This window comes from Cibotium barometz, chromosome 14, assembly GCF_041138505.1.
Source record: "Cibotium barometz isolate CiBa-2024 chromosome 14, ASM4113850v1, whole genome shotgun sequence".
In the NCBI taxonomy this organism is placed as follows: domain Eukaryota; kingdom Viridiplantae; phylum Streptophyta; class Polypodiopsida; order Cyatheales; family Cibotiaceae; genus Cibotium; species Cibotium barometz.
The window spans coordinates 15,389,321-15,406,827 of NC_141059.1; positions in this window are offsets into that span (position 1 = coordinate 15,389,321).

A 17,507-nucleotide genomic window follows, 5' to 3' on the forward strand; every position below is an offset into this window, starting at 1 on the left:
TGGTTTTATGGCCATGACGTCCATGCAGATTGGAAGGGTCATATTTTGTCCTCTTATTAACCACTCTGGTTAACATTACCTTTCACGCGGCTACTACACCCCTTTTGTAACCTATCTTTTTGTAACCGCGCAATGCGTTGATTGTATATGAGACATGGGATGACCGAGCTTATGGCTTGTGTAACGCCGGTCATGAGAAATAGATGTACATAGAGCTAGTGAAACTAGGAATACTAGTTTCGGATCCCCACTTGTAAATGGACAATCAGACATTATAAATATGAGCTCATGTATATAAAACATTTTATGAAATATGAAAAAGGACAATCCCATTTGTCTCACTTGAGTTTGCCTTCTCTCTCTCTCTCTCTCTCTCTCTCTCTCTCTCACATTGGAGCTTATGATTGCATGCTTGCTTGTGTTCTTGTTGGGTTGTATGCTTAGATTGTTGGTGTATGTGAGTAGGAATGGTAATACTCTCCCTTCTCTTCTCCTCTACCCTCTCCTTGCTATCTACCATGTCCCATTTGCATACTAGTGGCATGAGGTAGAGGTTGAGCTTTCCATAGCTCCTTCCCTCCTGCTCTCTACCTAGCATTGGATCTCTTCTTGGGTGACACAAGGAGAGTGTGGAGTGAGCCCCTAGTGGCTTCACATCGAGGAGTTAACGCTCATAGGGTTAGCCAAGTGCTATTCTCTGGATTCAACTCTTGCATGCATCCTTCTCTTCTTCTTTCTCTCTTGTGTGTAAGGTAGTGTGTTATTCCTTAACATCTTTGGCGCCGCTGTCGGGGAAGGCATTTGGCTTAGGGTCCTCTATACCATTCATGTGCTAGAATCTTTGATTTAGCTCGTTTGGAGTGCAAATCCACCGGTTGGATGTTTAATCTTGTTTTGTTTTGTTTTTCAAAATGAAGATTACCCGGAGCTTTGGTTGTTAATCGAGCATTGGAGCATTCGAGCCTTCACCCAAGAGCGGGAGACGTAAGTGAGTGCCCTTACCTTGCTCTTAACATTCAAGCAAAATCTCAATTTTTTGTGTTTTTCTATTAAGCTTGCATTCTATCTTAATCATCTAATTAATCTCAATTTGTTAGTTTAAATCATGCATTATAGGCACCAATAGGTAGCTAGAGATTAGCTCTATCTCCCTATTGAAATAAAAACACCAAAAAACAGTGGTTAGGCACCTAAATTAGCAGGTGTTTGAGGAAACTTCGAGGTGGAACTAGTCTTTGTCTGGCTACTTTAAGAAGCGAACGCCCATTCGCTTATCAGGCCACGGCCGTGGCACTTGTGCCACATCCGTTCCTTTCCTCTACAGTCCATATCTAGTAAGATCTCAAGTCTAAATGTGGCAGAGGCATTAAAAATAGGATATTTGCATTTAATTAAGCATAAATTGCATTGAAGTGTATTCAATTTAGAGGGTGGACTGTATTGTCAGAGAATACCCATGGAGGCTGTCAAACATGCATAAAGCCCCAGTCGATTTTGGAAATTCCTAGTTTTGGTAGTGCCACGACTGTTCCGGAAGTGCCATACCCGTTTTTCGGAAGTGCCACATCCGCTCCCTTCTCATTTGAAGCGAACTCCCGTTCCTACTCTCAATTGCAACTGCTATGCTCATGTCTTTTCTCTGACCCCTGAATTTGCAAGCGAACGCTCGTTCCTTCTCATTGGAAGTGAATGTTCGTTCCACTCAGTTTTTTGAAGCGAACATCTGTGGCATACTTACCACGCATGTTCCATTTTGGACCAAATTTCGAATGCCCGTTCCCTTCACATTTCGAAGGGAACACCTGTTCCATCTTTCGTCTTAGAAGCCGTGCCAATCTAGAAGCGAACGTCGGTTCCTTCTCCCCTGAGAAATGAACGCCCGTTCCCTTCTTATTCTGAAAGCGTACGTCCGTTCTCTCCCAAGCGTACGGCCGTTCCATTTTTTATAATAATAATAATAATCATCATCATTTTTCTCAGAGGGGTACGGTACTACAACTCCATATTTCCATGCACCTACAATCGGGTAGACTAGTGCAAAATAACCCTCTCTTCGCAAAATAACCCTCTCTTCGACGAAGCAAACTCTCAGGAAGCTCCCTCGCTCTGGGATAAGATCGGACCCATCGGTCAATATCGAGTGGAGTCAAACGGTGCTTGTCTTTGACAGTACCAGTGAAAGCGAAGACCACCCAAGCACAGGACGAGGGACACTAGACCTCGAAACCGGAGAGCCAGAGCTTCAATGTATGGACATGCCATCTATCCACCCAAGAGCAAGCTCCTACCTCTCCAACACATTCACAGAGAAGCCTTGTTTCGAGGCTACATGATTTTATCCTGGGAAATACACAGTCAGAAGAACCTCAACCCAAGGTGAGAGGCATGGACCAACCCCAAGAGAGTGAGCCTACTCCGTCTCTAGATCCTAGAGTAGAAGAAGTAGGACAAAGAGAAAGCCAACAGACCCAAACAGAATCACCTGTCTGGAGAGCCGTATCGATTTTGGGTATAGCTAATCAGTTTAGGGCCCAAGGACCGGCACAAAGTCCAGAGGGCAGGGTTCACATCAGCTCGGTCCGCCTGTATATCTTAGCATGTACCCACCATAACAAGGAGTCTACCCTAGGTACCACATGGGACCACAAGGGGGATACATTTAAACCCACCAATTAGACAGGGGCCTCCTATGGTATATTATCCTCCTGGCCCCGCTCCTCCACCAACCCTTCCTCAAACCGCACCTGTGCCAGCCATGGCAGGGCTGATGCTAGAAATGGTGAGATTGGCCATGGAAATAGGGAGGGGGGTGGCTGAAGGTATCACCAGTACAACTGCACCTGCACCAAGGTTAGAGTGGAATACGTTCTAGTTGCCCATGCACACATAGTAATAGTAATGTCAAAGGACACGTACTACAGCTTCTTAGGTTCAGATATGACAAGACCCTAGAGCTAGTGAGCCTCACTGACACAAAGATGAAAGATATCCTGGGGATCCCTCCCTGAGGCAAAGAGTTACTGTTCACACTAAAGAGACAGGTCAATCATTCTCGCGCGACACATGGCACAACATAAAAAGACCAACAATGAGGCCAAAAATAGGGAGACTGATAGGGAGGGTATTGAAAGGGCAAGGAGAGAAGTTGTCTTTCAATTGCATAATTCTAATGTCGAAGCCTTGAGGTATTTGCCCCCCTCCTTCGTTGTGAGGTTGCCGAGGATTGCCTCGCAAACATCTCAAAACTTATTACAAAATTTGATGGGACCAGAGATCCGATTCCACATTTAGAGATGTTTAATCAAATTTGTGATGCCTTCGGCCATGTAGAAGATCAAGTCGAGGTGAGTGCCTTCAGCCTCACCCTTGATGGCAAAGCAGGCTAATGGTTCCGGTCCTTGAAGATTGAGGATAAGGCCACCTTTGAAGCTTTGAAAGAGGCTTTCAAGGTAGGATATTCTCACCACGGTACCAGGTGGAGCCAGTTGAGCAGCTACATAATGTAAGGCGAGACTATCAGAGACTATATCAACAGAGTTAGATATCTCCACTCATACTGTAGTGTCAGAGACAAGTTTTCTGACGACAAAAGGTTAATAGGGAGATTTCTAGAGGGTTTTGATGATGTGTCCTTACAAAACTCATTGTATGCCTTGGGTCATACCTCCTTTGAGCGATGCTGGAGGAGTGCTATGGATTTTAAGGACAATTTCAAGGGGACTTGTTCCCGAAAGCTCCACGAAGGCACAATAGAATCTTCTTTCAAGACCACCAGTACAAAGCATGATGGCAAAAGTAAGGAGTCCACATCGGGACATAATGTTGAGCGATTGGCCGTTGCTTTAATGCAGCAAATGACCCAACAATGGAGAACCGACCAAGGTGAACCAAGGAGGCCAACCTCATCTTTATCCTAGGAGGGAACTTGTATGGTTCCCTACACGTCGAGCTAACCATATGGGAATGGAGTATCCACACCTGAGACCCCGTCCAAGCCTCTACTGTACATATTGTGTCAAATGGGGTAATTATGAGGTCTCCAACAACTGCTACCATCAGAAAGCTGCCTTAGCAAGAGCCCTACCTCAGGCATTGCCCGGTTGAGTTGAATTATGATGTGCAGGTGCTCCACAAAGGCACATTAGAATCTTCTTTCAAGACCACCAGTACAAAGCTTGATGGCAAAAGTAAGGAGTCCACATCGGGACATAATGTTGAGCAATTGGCCACTGCTTTAATGTGGCAAATTGTTGGGTGTTGGACTCACACACTCACACACACAAACCTGCACATTAGGGTTAGGTGCAAGGTTGAGAAGCTCACACACAGAAATGAGAGAGAGAGAGAGAGAGAGAGCCAAAAGTGTGGTATCCACAAAATGCAAGTCAACCCTTGCATGTGTGCCACATCCATATAATATAGAAGTATAAAATATTATATGTTAGAGTGTCCTTTCACACTTGATGTCCAAGGGGAAAAACCACATGGGAAAAAGTGCCCTTGGTTAAGCCCTGTTCACACATAGCACTACCATAAGTGAGCATAGCACTACCATAAGTGAGCATATGCCTACAAATCCCCCCTGTAGTGGAAGTGTGAACCTGTACAAGGTAGCAGATCACTCTCTGTATGAGAGTAAGCCCAAAGCTTTGCGGAAAGCTTCAAACTTTTCTCGAGGTAAAGCCTTTGTGAATAGATCTGCAACATTATCCTGTGTAGGGCAATAAGATAAACTGATCTCCCCTGCATGTAGCCTCTCTCTGACATAGTGATAATGAATCTCTATGTGCTTGGTACGTGCATGAAATACTGGATTTCGTGCCACGGCCATAGCACTCTGGCTATCAGTGAGAATGGTGGTGGGTGTCTGCTGACACTCACGAAGATCAGCCAATAGTCTCCTCAACCATACACAATCTACTGTAGCTATAAAGACTGCCCTGTACTCAGCCTCACAAGTAGATGTAGCAACAGTGGGTTGCTTTTTACTCAACCAAGATATGCATGAGCTGCCAAGAAAAAAACAATTCCCATTGGTGGATTGCCTGGTATCATAATCACCAGCCCAATCTGAATCACTGTATGCATAAAGCTGCAAGCTGCCCCCCCTGGGATAGAACAAACCAAGATCCAGGGTACCCTTAAGATAACGAAAGAAGCGTTTGACTGCTTGCCAATGCTTTGTGCCTGGGCTGTGCATGAATTTGCTCAACAAAGACACCCCAAAAGATATGTCTGGCCTCGTGTTACACAAGTAAATGAGGCATCCCACTGCCTGGCTATAAAGGCCGGCCTCAAAAGGCTCTCCAATATCATGCATAGTAAGCCGTACACCTGATTCTATCGGAGTAGAAATGGGCTTACATTCATCCATGTGAAACCTTTTTAGCAAACTTTTTATGTACTTAGTTTGCTGCATAACAATGCCATCATCTGTATGCATAAACTGTATGCCAAGATAGTAGTGTAAAGGCCCCAAATCTGACATATCAAATTCAGCTTTCAAATCAGCTTTGAAATCTGAAATTTGTGCTTTGCTTGTACCTGTAATGAGCATGTCATCTACATACAAGATGACTATGAGAATATCGGCATCGATTTTCTTCACATACAATGTGCTTTCAGCTGGACTATTGCAATATCATGCATAGTAAGCCGTACACCTGATTCTACCGGAGTAGAAATGGGCTTACATTCATCCATGTGAAACCTTTTTAGCAAACTTTTTATGTACTTAGTTTGCTGCATAACAATGCCATCATCTGTATGCATAAACTGTATGCCAAGATAGTAGTGTAAAGGCCCCAAATCTGACATATCAAATTCAGCTTTCAAATCAGCTTTGAAATCTGAAATTTGTGCTTTTCTTGTACCTGTAATGAGCATGTCATCTACATACAAGATGACTATGAGAATATCGGCATCGATTTTCTTCACATACAATGTGCTTTCAGCTGGACTATTCTCATAACCTTGGCTGGTTAGATGAGCATGTATCTTATCATACCAAGCTCTTGGAGCTTGCTTTAACCCATACAATGCTTTATGCAACCTGCATACTTTATGTTCCTCACCAGGAACTACAAAACCAATGGGCTGATTTACATATACTTCCTCCTGTAAATCCCCATTTAAGAATGCAGTTTTGATATCCAATTGATGCACTTTCCATCCTTTATGGGCAGCCAATGCAATCACAGATCTTATTGTGGTCATTCTCGAAGTAGGAGCAAAAGTCTCTTCATAATCTATTCCCTTTTTCTGGGAGTAGCCTTTAGCCACCAGTCTTGCTTTGTACCTGTCAATAGTACCATCAGACTTTCTTTTGACTTTGTACACCCACTTTGTGCCAATTACATGCTTGCCTTTAGGCAATTCCACAAGATCCCATGTATTATTCTTCATGATAGAAGAAATTTCAGATTGCATAGCTTGCAACCAATGCTCATTCTCATGTGCTTCTTCATAAGAAGAAGGCTCTTCTGAATCAAAGAGACCACCCATTGCGAATGCAGACTCCCCACGATGTACATTCAAGGCATGGCTGGAACTAGCCCTTGTTCTACCTGTGAGTGGAGCTGCAAGTTTGCTTTCTTGCAAAGTTTTCAGCAACCATCTTGGCACTGACTTGGCTGTGTCTATGGCTGTTTGCTCTTCCCCCTGACAATATCTTCCACTTCTTCCACAGAAGGGGGCTGAATGGCTGGCTGGTCCACATGTTCTACATGTGGATTTTCTTATGTAGGGGCTGGCTGATCTGAATCCCCCCTTATTGCAATGGGTAAAAGTCCATCAAACATGTCCTGTATGCCTGTATCATTGCTTTTATGTAAGCTGACCATGGGCTGTTCTGAATTTTCAGCAAATACCACATCTCTACTTACAAAAATCCTTCGTGTAGTTGGATTATAAAGACGGTATCCTTTGCTTTCATTGCTGTAGCCCACAAAAATGCATTTAATTGCTTTGTCATCAAGCTTTGTTTCTTAGTTGTTCTGGCACATGTGCATATGCCAAACACCCAAATGTACGCATATAATCCACTGTTGGCTTTCGGCTATACCAAGCCTCAAATGGTGTTATGGTTTTCAAAGCTTTTGTTGGACACCTGTTCAACACATGAGTTGCACACATTATAGCTTCCATCCAGAATTTGTGAGGCAATTTTTGTGCTTTCACCATGCATCTTGCCATTTCCATGAGAGATCTATTTTTCCTCTCAGCTACACCATTCTGCTGCGGTGTATAAGGCACAGTACATTGGTGTTTGATGCCCTTTTGAAGCATATAATCCTTGAATGCATTTGACATGTATTCTCCACCTCTATCTGAACGAAGTGTTTGGACTTTACATGCACACATATTTTCAGCCATTGCGACAAAGTGTCGAAAGCATGTAAACACATCTTCTTTTGCTTTCAAAGGGTAAGCCCAAGCAAACCTGGAGTAGTCATCAATGAATGTGACAAAGTAAAGATGCCCCCCTATGGATGGTGTCCGCATTGGACCACATACATCACTATGTATGAGCTGTAATTTATTTTCAGCTCTAACAACTCCATCTTTGGGGAATGGTTTCCGATGCATCTTTCCCAAAATACACCCCTCACATACATGTCTTGGCGGAGACTCAAGAGGCGGCATATTATCAACCATATGATGCTTCTGCAAAAGCATCAAACTCTGAAAATTTACATGCCCAAAACGAGCATGCCATAGCTCTGCATCATGCATAGCAGGAGTGTGGGCAGCCGCTGTATTTGCATCATAAGTGCGCTTGTCATAGCTGTCCAGCTTATACAAGCCTTTGTATCGTGTTCTAGAAGTGACTATTTCATAACCCTTTGATGGGTCTTTTACCAAACACTTCCCATCTTCAAATTCAACCTTTAAACCTTGGTCGTTTATGGCTGAGACGGAGAGCACTCACACACTCACACACACAAACCTGCACATTAGGGTTAGGTGCAAGGTTGAGAAGCTCACACACAGAAATGAGAGAGAGAGAGAGAGAGAGCCAAAAGTGTGGTATCCACAAAATGCAAGTCAACCCTTGCATGTGTGCCACATCCATATAATATAGAAGTACAAAATATTATATGTTAGAGTGTCCTTTCACACTTGATGTCCAAGGGGAAAAACCACATGGGAAAAAGTGCCCTTGGTTAAGCCCTGTTCACACATAGCACTACCATAAGTGAGCATAGCACTACCATAAGTGAGCATATGCCTACACAAATGACCCAACAATGGAGAACCGACCAAGGTCAGAACCAACGAGACCAACCTCATGTTTATCCTAGGAGGGAACTTGTATGGTGCCCTGCACGTCGAGCTAACCATACGAGAACGGAGTATCCACACACCTGAGACCCCGTCCAAGCCTCTACTATACATATTGTGTCAAATGGGGTAATCATGAGGTCTCCAACAACTGCTACCATCAGAAAGCTTCCTTAGCAGGCATTGCCCGCCAACCCTAGGCAACCGTTGGCCTTGCCAGTCCCCTGCACATCATAATGCACCTCAACTTGGCCAAGAATTGGCCCAAAGAGGAATCTTAAGGGTACTTGAAATGCCCTTACCACCTCTAGTTCTTCCACCTCAACCCCCATTGCCAAGAGCCGCATCAGTTCGTCAGAGAGCTAACCCTGACAAAAATCTTTGAAGATGGGAATGAGAGGGAAATTTTAAAAGTTCATATCTATGAAACCCAAGAGCCTACAAGCCCACCCTCACAAACCTTCAATAATTACGTTATGGAGGGAGATCAAATGTACCTTGTGTACTTAGCAGCCCTAGCACCACGAGCCAGAAACATGAATCAAATGACAAAATGATACAGTGCTATGATTGTGCAGGACCTCACCGAGTGGCTGAGTGTCCCAACAGGAAGGGGATGGTGAGTACCTCTGCAGGTGCTCCTGCCATGACCCCATTGTGTGTTGGGTGTGTATTGATCATATATATAAGGATTGTCCGCTAAGACCAGCAATGATTGGAAAGGCTCATGAAGCTAATCCCAGCAACAACTAGCCTTAACCTGCTGAGTGTTAGAGATGGCTTCATCCGAGTAGTCCTGCTCAACATTGTCACAAGACTATAAAACCGACAGAGGGCCGCGGCACATGCTGTAGAGTCACCGACTTCACAAGCCCAAGGCCAAGCAAGAGCCCCCGAACAACAAGCACGAGTGGCTCGACGTTCACAAAAGAAAGCCATAAAGATTGGCAAGGGTGAAAGCCGAGTAGTTATCAAAAGTGGTTTGGAAGACAGCAACACAACTCACCCTTCTATCTCTTCATCTGAAGAAGAAGATTTGCTACATGCTGCAGCCCTAGCTAGAGAACCCATTGACACCTCCAATTTCCTAAAAAGCTCATAGAGTATCCTAACCCCATGGAGGAAAAGGAGAGACTCCTGGCTGCCCCCAAGAGTTGGTCAAAGAATTCCAAGTGCAATTGGAAAATGACCCTCCTATTGCATACCTTGAGCCATGCCCACTGATCTCAAACCTGAGACCCACTAAGGAAGCTCAAGTGTATCCAAGAGAGATTCCAGACCAACCACTCTCACAAAGGCAAACAGAAGCAACAACTCCTACTTCAGCAGCTACCCCCAGCAGTAGGGAGACAGGGTGGCAGAATATCTTATCGTAGGAACTTGGGAAATGACCATTTTAAGAGAACAAGCGCAAAAATCCCTATTCTTATCCCTTACACACAAAAGAGCTTAAGACTAAGCCAAACCAACCTTCCTCATGATGAAATAGTCCCCATTCCAAGAGACATTTTAGGTGTCTCTTCTTTCCTCTCTTCTTAGGTCCAAATCTCTATCGGCACTTTGCTTCAAAGTAGCCCGTGTATGGAATGACCTGAAGGATTGGATGGAAGGATGCCTCAGGGCAGGTATGCACAAAACCATAGAGCCTGATAGCACTAATGAATCTGAGGAAGAAGAATTTCGCATACCCCTTAAGGTAATTGGAACCCCTACGATTTGAGTGAGGAACAAGCTTGGACAGTACTTTGAAGGTGATGAACTCAATGCAGCCTTGCCAATAACCTTCGATGTTGGCCACCAAGTTATAGCAATCTTGTGGATGGTGGAGTAGGTGTAAGCATTGTTACAAAGCAGTGCTGGGAAAAATGGGGAGCGCCGTCCTTGGATGACACTACTTTGTTGGTTAAACTTGCTGATGGAGCCACAGCTAGACCCATTGGTCTACTAAGGGATCTTAAGATTAAGATCCTTGAACCACTTACCACCGCCACACCTTTGTGTGGTGATGAATTTTGGACGTCAGCCAGTCTCATATGATTGCATCCTTGGTAGACCATTTATGAGAGAATCTGAAATGATTCATGATTGGGATACTGACCACATATACATTCGGAGAAAATATATTACATTCAAGATCAATCTACGCATGTGGAAGGTACACCCCATGAGCGGTAGACCATCGCAAGAGGACTCGGTCACAACTACACGATCCACATCAGTCCATTTGTGTCCAACATGCCATAAGACACTTGAGGATGAAAAGGAGAGTGAGGGATACACACCTCTCCCAGAGCCTGAGGACTCTGAGAACTAGATGCATATCCTTGCTATCGTGGACATTCTACCTAGAAGAACTAGTGCAAGGTTTGCCACACCAGACGGGCATGAGATCACACCTCTAAACATGATTAGTTCAACATTCTTGCCCAATGTAGCCACCCAAGAGCTTGAACGGGCTATTAGAACAAAACCATCAAGAGTTACATGCTCCCATAAAAATGCACACGCCTTAGGGATTCCCTGGGCTAGAAAGGTACGTCTTCCTCCCAGATGACTCGGATACCCATTGGCTGAAATATGTGGGAGCTGTGGAAGCACATGATCATTTTAATGAAATGTGACAAAGGGAGTTTTCCAATAGCTCTCTTTAGGTCCACTCCACCATCCCATAGCCAGCAGAACCCACTCAACCCAAACAAGTCCCTGAAAAGCTTTGCCGCTCCCGTGCAAAGCATGTAACAAGAAGCTAGCACTTGCGGAAAAGGAAGCCAAAAGGCTAGTTGACGAATAAAGTGCTAAAGTCGAAGAAACTAGACAAGTGCCTAAACATTTTAAGACCTTCCAAATGGCCGACCGATTTTTCCAATATGATTTGGCTTAAAGGTATGACAATGGGCACCCGGGACCTCATATGATGGCTCAGCCAAGGTCAAGGAAATAAACCTGGCAGGCCCGAGTGAAGACCCGAGGCTGGTATTTATTAGAGAAAACCTTTCAAAAGAAGAAGACACCGAGCTCATCACCCTATTTACTGATTCCAAGATTGCTTTGCTTGTTGGAAGTACACAGACATGAAAGGTGTACCCCCAGAAGTAGTCCAGCACACCATTCCCATGGTTGATGGAGCTAGGCTGGTCAAACAACGAGCTTACCCAATGAACCCTAAGTACTCCAAGATGGTCCGCAAAGATATCGAAATACTCATTGATGTCGGATTCATCCATGAAATCGAGAATACGGAGTGGGTATCACCTATTGTGGTAATGCCCAAAAAGAACGGTAAAGTCAGAGTGTGCGTTGACCTCATAAAGGTCAATGCCGCCACCATCAGGGAGACCACTATCCCCTACCCTTCATAGAACATGTGCTGGAGCGAGTAGGAAGAAAGAAAGCCTACAACTTCCTCGATGGATTCTTTGGTTATAATCACGTGCTAATCGATCCAAAGGACCAACACAAAACAGCCTTTGCCATCGAGTGGGGCACCTATGCATATTGAGTCATGCCCTTCGGGTTGACCAATGCCCTCGAAACCTTCCAACATCTTATGTGCACGGCTTACAAGGAATATCTTTGGAAATTCTTGGAGGTCTTCATGGATGACCTTTGTGTCGAGTCCTCCTTGAAAGAGCACCTTGCATGCTTGCACAAAGTGCTAGAAAGGTGCCCACTGAAATGCCAATTTTGGGTTCGACATGGAGTGATCCTAGGACACATCGTCTCCAGGCAGGGAATCTCAACCGATGACAGCAAAGTGTGGCTCATCTTAGAGCTGCCACCACCAACAAACTTCAAGGGAGTCCAGCACTTTATGGGACACGTCGGCTACTATCGATGATTCATTTTTATATACGCTGATATCACTCGGCCTCTTTACGGACTCCTCATCGTCTTTGAGTGGACTGAAGAATGCCATATGGGCTTACACTACACTCAAAAAAGCCCTGGAAAGTGCTCCAATTCTTAGATCCCCAAACCGGGATATCATCTTTCACGTCCACATCGATGCCTCAGCCTTTGCTATTAGATGCGTGCTGGCCCAACCAGGAGAACACAAGATGGATTCCCCCATTAGTTTTGTCAGCCACCAACTCAATGAAGCTGAGAGGAACTACACCACAGACTGAGAGAGAGGGGCTAGCCATGGTTTACACTATCAAGAAGTTTCACCATTATCTTTTGGTGACCAAGTCTGTATTCTTCGTCGACCATCAAGACCTCCTATACCTGGTAAATAAGCCTTGAATGACAGGTAGAATCACTCGGTGGCTGCTTATTTTGCCTTTACCATTATGGTGAGGAAAGGCTCTCAGCATATGTCCTTGCAGACCACATGCCAAGGATCCCCAATGGTGAATAGCCGGTGGGAGTAGATGACGATTTACTAGATGCCGCCATATTCCAACCATGCTTGATTTCTGAATGGGGCGAGGAAGTGGCTCATGTTTTGGCCAATGGATTGCCTGTTGATCCCCTCCTCAACAACAAAGACCGCACCTGCCGCTTGATTAAAAAAGCTGCCCCCTACCAACTCATTGTAGGTCAACTATATAAATAGCGGAAAGATAGAATCCTTCAACGTTGTGTCCGGGAAGATGAAATGTCTTCCTCCATGAACAGGCTCACTCCACCTGCGTTGGGGGGCACTTTGTGGCAAATATCACTACTCGTAAGGTCCTCATGGCTGGGTTATGGTGGCCCACTCTAATGCTTGACGCTGCTGAGTACGTCAAATAATGTGATGAGTGCCAGCGTACCACCATTCCACGCTTCAAAGACCACATGTCCCTGAACCCTATAGTGTCCTTACAACCATTCGAGAAATGGGGCATAGATTTCCTCGGACCTATCAATCCGGCAGCCAAATACACTCAAGCGCGTTATATACATATTGCTACGGATTATTGTACTAAGTGGGTAGAAGCTCGTGCAACCTGCAAGGTTGATGCTCGACTGCTAAATTTCTTTATGAGTCAGTGATCACACGCTTTGGTTTCCCCTCGAGCTCGTCAGTGTGACAATGGGACACACTTCATTAATGAGGTAGTCAAATTCCTCTTGCAAGAGTTCCTTGTCACCCACAGAAAGTCCTCCCCATATTACCCCCAAGCTAATGGCCAAGCAGAAAGCACGAACAAAATCCTATGCGCCATATTACCCCCAAGCTAATGGCCAAGCAAAAAGCTAATGGCCAAGCAGAAAGCTAATGGCCAAGCACAAAGCATGAACAAAATCTTGTGCGCCATTCTGACTAAAACTATGGAGGCCAACCGAACAAAAGTACTTTGGGCTTATAGAACTTTATAAAAGCCAACAACCAATGCTACCCCTTTCAGTTTAACCTACGGTACTGAAGCGGTCATGCCCATGGATTTCTTTTCTGAGATTACGTGTCACTGTGCAAGAAAAACTCACCAAAAATGCCTTAGGCAATCACCTTTTTGAGCTTGAAAAGCTCGACAAAACATGCCTTCTAGCTGTATACAGCATGATTGTCAAGAAATTAAGGCGTAAACAATAGTTTGACGACCAACTTAAGGATAAACAGATGAATGAGGGTGACATGGTCCTCTTGTTCAGTACCAACACACACAAGAAAAAGCTCATGCTCAGAGGCTTAGGACCTTTCCTAGTCACTGAGATAATAGCGCAAGGCACAATGCACATTGAAACACTTATGGTGTTGAGATGGCTGGTTACTTCAATGGTAGCAAACTAAAACACTACTACAACCCTCTCACAAAGGCCACCTTAAAAGCCATCCATGATAAAAAACAACGAAAGAAGGACCATGAGGATATGAAACACAATGCACAAGAAGAAGCCAAAGCAAGGCAAACCAAGCTTAGGCAAAGACATATTATGGTCATTATAGCCCAAGTGGTCGACTTAGAAGAAGAAGATTGGGAGGTGAAGCTAGCTTGGTTGTGGTTAGGAATGACCACCCCGACAAGCTTTGTCCAAAAATTAGCTCTTGTTGATACAGGCGCTAGTTACAATTTAATGTCTTATGAAACATGGCGTTCCCTTGGGGAACCCACACTCAAAGAGACCCCTGCCATTTTTACCACTGTTACATCACAACATGTTCATTGTGTAGGCACAATCACACTTTTATTCCACATTGGAAATAACCCCTTGGAAGGGAAGTTCTATGTAATGCTGCATGTAGGAACAATGCGTGAAGAGATCCTCCTTGGAAGGGGTTGGATGATGGGACATAACCGATGCACGGACGTCGACCCTACAATTGGCTTCGGGCCAAGTTACTGTTCTCATGACGGACAAAGAGCGTGTACCCGCTGGTGCTTCCCCATGCCAAGAACTTCCCGTTCCACCACCCACAATCATCCCGTCACCTTACCCCTAATCAATCCGTCCCCCCCAAAAAAGAGGCCGCTAATCATGCCAACCACATCAATGCCTCTCACACCCACACCACCACCATGCAGTAACCACCGCTCACATTGCCACTTCACAAGCTGCTGCCCCACCAACCCGCACTAACCTAACTAACACAGCTAACACCACTAACAAAACTCCACAACGCTCACCATCTCACTTTTGGGTCTCAATTGTGGATCCCCAAACGTTCCAACCATTCCCTTCGTCCCCACAGGCACCCAAAGCTTCTTGTCCCCAATGAACAAATTTGCCAACCTCAAGCCTACATGGTACATGAAAACCCCCAACCTAAGCACTCTTCACGGAGTTCCAACCCTTCGGTATACCCAAAACCAACTCTCCGGTGGATCCCCAAACCTGTCCTATGAGTCCAACACTTCTACAAGGGCAACCATCACATTTGGGTCCCCAAATCTCCCCAACCTCAACTTCCACCTTGTGTCACTTAGCAGTCTCCCACCCTTCAATGGAAGCCTAAGGAAACATCTGCCATACATGAAGACTGCCCAGAACAATGGTAAACATAAACTCCAGAATGACACTGAAACCCCCATGCTGCCGCTGACAAAGTCAATGATTGATATACCTTAAACATCAACAACCCCCCCACCTCTCATTATGAGGCTGCAACAACAGAGTACAACAATGCCATCATCAACTCCTTTAGCATTAGGTACTTCCTTACCAACCGCCTCAGAATTCCTCATGGAAGTGACGCCACATCACCCAATTGGAATTGAATCCTTATCTTGGCGAATTGGGCATGCGGTCAGTATAAAACCCGTAATGGGGTGTTGGCAACAAAGCCTTTGGGTACAAAACCTGTTTCAAGGTGCCCATAAAAAAATATTAAAAAAAATACCACAGGCATTCTTGATTTTCCACGCCCATTTGAAGTTTGCCACGGCCATTCCCTTCTCAGGTTCTGGAATGCCCCGGCCTTTCCAAGTTTGTCCTAGTCGTTCCTTTCTCAACACAGGTGCCACGTTCGAAGTGTGCCACGGTCATTCCAAATGTTCATCAAAGCTCCCGGCCATTCCTAACGCCTGTTCTCTTCTCATCCTAGAGCGATCGCCCGTTCCCTTCTCCAAATCAGATGCTGTGCCTGTTCGCTAGGTCTACCATGCCTGTTCGTTCTTGTATATACTATTGCCGTGCCCGTTCATCGTCGCTGGAGTTTCCACAGCCGTTCGCTAGCCATGCCACACACGTTCTCTTCCACAGTTCAACTGCGGCCGTTCCTTGCAAGTGCCACGGCCGTTCCCTAGATATGCCACGGCTATACCCTTCTGCCAAACTTATAAATAGGGGCCCCACCCCCTCATTTCCTCACTTTCAACTCTTCTCATAGCCGAACTATTACAAATTTTTCTCTCAAGCTTCCACACTGACCTGTTAGCTGTAGCATCATGTCAGAATCATCCCAAGGGGTCCTATGACACACCTCTATCCAAAGGAAGCGACCTGTAGGGTGGCCGCTTCAAGGAGTACGCTAAGCACTCGACCCAATTCTCTCATCTCGGAGAAGCTCTCATGAAGCAGGTCAACAGGCATACAATACATTCCCTTATGAAAAACAACCATAAGGTGGAGCACAAGCTCCTTTATTACACAAGGCCATGTTACAGGGATGTGGGAGCAAACTCCGCTGTGTTGCAGAAGCTCGAATAGATTGGTTTGAGGAGACTACCCACCTTAGAGCCATGGGGGCCAGACCTCTACAACGCTCTTTACTTCACCAAAACCTATGACACCAATCAGCATACTGGCAAGGTCATGGATAATGAGGGCCAAAGGCACTAGGTGCAGCTTAGTGTGTAACTGATCCGAGATGCTTTATGACTCCCCCATATGGACCAAGACACTTACCAATGCATTGAAGTTGACCAAAGGTTTATTCAGGGCAACGCCAACAAGGATGGTGTCGAATGGGTAAATATTACACGAGAGGATCTTGTCATGCATGCACGAGCATTACATTTCTTACTCACCACCAAGTGGACATACCGTTTCAGTTGTTGCAACATGTCTACTTTGGCTCATGTCCACCAAGGCCAAATGCTGAATTGGGTGGATTACCTTTTCAGCTCCAGTCCCCCAAGGGAAGCTAGCAACAGGTACTACACTGCTACCATAGTGCTCTATTATGCAATCCGATGGGAAGAGCTACCTCGGGAAATCCAATTGAGCGGCCCCAATGCAACGGTCACTTCTTTGCCCCCTACATCTACTTCTCCTAACCCCCCACTAGTAAAAAGGCCACATCATGAGCCAACAGCTACAGAACATGCTCCGTTGTCCCCTAGCCTAGGACCAACACAAGATGAGCTAGCAGCAGCTACAAAAGCCACCAAGAAGGCCACGGCGGAGGAAGAGGAAGAGCAGCAGAAACATGAGTTTTTCAACATGAACCTCTTTGAAACACCCTCTAAAAAATGTTTCACCAAGATGCCATCCTATGCAGAGGCATGCCCTTCTTTCCCTAGTGCTACACAAACACAATCAACACTCTCCGTTGGGCGTGCTGGGGTAGCTTCCATTCTAGTCAAGCTTATGCAAAAAGTGTATATGCGGCCCATGGAGATGTGCCTAATTTCGCTCTTGGATTTTCTCATGGAAAAAGAGCTCATCACATAGAACACTCTCCGTTGGGCGTGCTGTATTTACCGTCAGCAAGAGGTGGCCCAGATGTCCCAGAGAGAAATGCTCCTAGCCAAGGCCCAGGAGCGAATTCTGTCTGAGAATCTATACCAGACAAACCTCCAGTACATGCAGCTGCAAAAGAAGTTTGATGAGCAGACAAAGAAATTGGGGAATGC